Raw genomic sequence first — 3,912 nt, forward strand, 5'->3', positions numbered from 1 at the left:
CTTTGCTGGATAAATGAAAACCTATTGGTAGGATAATATTAAAACAGGAAGTGTGAAATCAGCTTGACTAATATTCAATGACTAGTAGAGCAGAAATTTTTATCTAGCTGTAGGTGATACAAAGCTAGACATTGCATGATAGCATTAGGATTAAAGTAAAAATCTCAGAATATAGTGATAGTGGGCTACGTAATAGCATTGTGTAAAAAGATAAGGGTAAAAGCACCTGTGAAAACCTGCATAAGAATATGGAGAGGAGAAATATCTCTTCATGGTAGTAGTTGATGGAGGAAAAAATATAATGGTTGGTAGGTTTTAACTGATTCTAGCAAGCAAGTATGGCAGCTGAATTGGCCCATGACCTCATTCAAGAATTAAACCTATATTTATTCAGTGCCTATTACATACTAAGCATTTTGCTAAGCACAGAGCTTATGATGAAGCAGACCCATTAATATTTTTAATCAGTTCACAGCCTGGTCTGCAGGACTGACAAGAAGCACATTCAACTCCAAGTGATAAATTCTAAGATAAAGGTGGTACCAAAATATGTGAAGGATACATGTTCAGTCTATAGGGGTCTAAATAGGTTTTCCAAGGAAGTGATATAAAAATAATACCTATTATATTATCCACCGATCTCACAGAGATGTTCATCCTATTACATCTAGATCCCAAATGTGTTCCATTCTGTAGTGACCTTTACCTTTCTTCCTCCTCTATACTATCTGGAAAAGACTGAACATGGTACCATTTTTATCTTTCTTAACCATCCAGAACAGTCTTATGAATGTGAAATTGGGCAATGATGCATTCTGAAAAGCAAAGAGCTTTCATAATACGTCTTCCCTTCCTGCATAGGAGCAGGAGTTGCATTCAGACTATGTACTCCAGACAAATTTTTTCTTTTAGGAGATAAAGTGGAGGAGAGATAGAAGAAATCTAAAAGGCAGATTAGTTATTTCTATTACTATTATTTCTAGATCATATCCCAATATCCTGAGAACATTCAGAGCCAGAGCAAACACATCCACAAAAGCCATCAGTCCCTGAACCAGCCCTATTTCATGGTAAAGTCAATAGTGCTTCCCAGTAAGAGATGTTACACACTATATTCTGTAACAGCAATTAGGTAATTCTGTAGTTCATTTGAGAAAGAATTATGTTTAAATATCTAATTTTAGAGTAATCTAGGAATTCTTTATCCCAATGAGACATGCCAGTGAGCCAGGGCAAATGGAATAAGGAAACTGAGGAAGATTGTTAACCTAGTATATTCCCTAGGCCTTTCCTGGCACTAGGTAAATACCTATTTTTTACAGCCAGATAAAAGGTAATATGTGTAAATATATGTAGATAGTTAGTAAACTCATCTTATTTTAGTGAAAACATTCAAAATGTCCTGCTGATCAGGATATGGCTCACTCAACCTAGTGCTCAGCATGAGACTAAGTAACTCCATGGATAGAAACGGACGGGGGACTCTCAGAGGTCATCTCTATATGATAGATTTTTAATCAAGTAATTCTAAACTACTTGTATTTGATTATCTATATATTCCTCAAAATCACTATTAAATTGTTACATCTTTAGGGAGCATCAACTTAGACAACTAAGTTTTACAAATTATTAATCACTGTGTTTATTAATCTTTTCAATTGTTTTAAAACTATATATTCAAAACTTTCCAGGATGCCCAATATTTCTAATGTCTTTCAGACTTCTCAAACAACTCAAAACCACCAAACCATTAGCTTCTCTCTTATTTTTCTTACTTTGATCAAATTTATTTATCTGCCCCTCTCTTTCAACAATGTAGAGGCAAGTATTTCCAACTATCAATCTGCCTGGACTCAGAAGTGCTGCTGTCGATAAGGCTTGGTGGACCCTCACAAACAGATAGCCTAACTGGAGGCTTTTTGTTTGTACAATTCTCTCAAGTCTGCCACAACAACCATTTTATTTTTTATTAAAGATTTTTTAAAGATTTTATTTATTTATTTCTAGAGAGGGAAGGGAGGGAGAAAGAGAGAGAGAGAGAAAAACATCAATGTGTGGTTGCTGGGGGCCATGGCCTGCAACTCAGGCATGTGCCTTGACTGGAAATGGAACCTGTGATGCTTTGGTTCACAGCCTGCACTCAATTCACTGAGCTATGCCAGCCAGGCAACCATTTTAAAATTATGTTGAAAAGGTAGGTGAGGAAAAAGGGTGGGACCAGTCTGAGATTGAGAAAACACTGCCAAGACCACGCATATTGGTTTTTCCTTGCCAAAATATTATTGCTATCTTTCAGAACTCTTAAGAGTTTGGAATCCATCTCTAAACTGACTCTGCCATGTGTTACTACTCACTTCAGACCATGAGCAAATACTGTAGGATAGAACACCATCTGGTATCATTAGAGAGCTAAACTCAGTCTTCATGCTTAAGAAAGTATGCTGATGAGGAGCTTCATGTGTTATTTTATAGAACTTTCTTTTCATTCCATATTGGCAAAATTATATACACAGTAAAAAATAAAACATCAATAACAACAAAATTAAAAATATTACAGAGAAATTTTTACAGAGGAATGTTTTATTTCTTATTTGTTTTATTGTGCTTTGAATTTTGTTAGTTCATCCAAATATCTCCAACACACATTTTAGTGTAACGCTTTTCTTCTAATTCTACTTACGAGACAACTATGACTATGGCAACCATTTCCTAACAGAATAAAGGAGTAAAATGTGGGGAAGAGGACTTAAATTATGAAATATTAACCTAAGATTTCATCATATTTTATGATTTAAAGACAATTGTGAAATACTGATACTAGGTACTTACTGTTTTTTAGCTTTATCTGGAATTACCAAAATGATTTTATAATGTATTGGGTATATAAACCACATTGGATATATTCACCACAACATTGTCAATTTATTATAATGTGAGATCTAGAATTATAAAATGAACAATTTTTGATATGTTAAGGGAGAACGGAGACACAAGAGGAAAGACATTAACATGTAGCACAACTTGGAAAAGGAACTGATTGTACTGAGACTTTGGGATGGAAAAAGTATTGAAAAATTTTGTGATGTAGGAGCCCTTGTGATGACTGGCTTAGGAGTGGAATAGAAAGAAGGAGAAAGGTATAAGAGAAAAGATAGTTATTATCATGAAATCTCTATTCATCTCCAGTTAATAAATAATCTTTTATAATGAAGTACACTTCCCTCCAAAACTCAAATGAAGAATGTGAAAAAATTAATTTTTCAGTTGTTTTTGTCTTACATTTACCATTCATACATACCATTAAGGACATGTATACATTGTGTATACTGTAACCTACATATATTACATCATATATTACATATATTACATGCATTATACATTTATCAAAATAGCACTCTCCATTGAAGCACTCTCCATTGAAGCACTCTCCACTGTTGAAGAGGAAAAAAACAGTGGCTTATATATAAGTTAATAAAGGTGACAGCATTTTTCTTTTCTTCTTTCTGAATTATGGCATGAGGCATAAGAAAGAATGGGAAAAACACACATTATTTGTACTTGAATGCCTAGATACATATCCAGAGGTCAGTAGGTTTCCTATAAGATTTTATATTTCTGTGTTCTCATTTTCATGATAAACACACACCCACATGCACACTTATGTATATGCTGGAAAATACATATGACCCTTCAATAATCAAGTAATACCAAACAATAGTCCCTGTATTTACAGCTTTTTGGTGCCATATAAAACTATTATAATTGAGCTTAGCTAATAGACAGTGAAAAACAGCAGAGGTCAAGTTAACAATTAATATATCAATGTTGTATTTTCCCCAAGTTCAAATGTTGTCATGACTTGATACATGAATCAAAGTTTCACATTAGTTTGAAAAGACAGGAGTAATAGGA

Source organism: Phyllostomus discolor, chromosome 4, assembly GCF_004126475.2.
Source record: "Phyllostomus discolor isolate MPI-MPIP mPhyDis1 chromosome 4, mPhyDis1.pri.v3, whole genome shotgun sequence".
In the NCBI taxonomy this organism is placed as follows: domain Eukaryota; kingdom Metazoa; phylum Chordata; class Mammalia; order Chiroptera; family Phyllostomidae; genus Phyllostomus; species Phyllostomus discolor.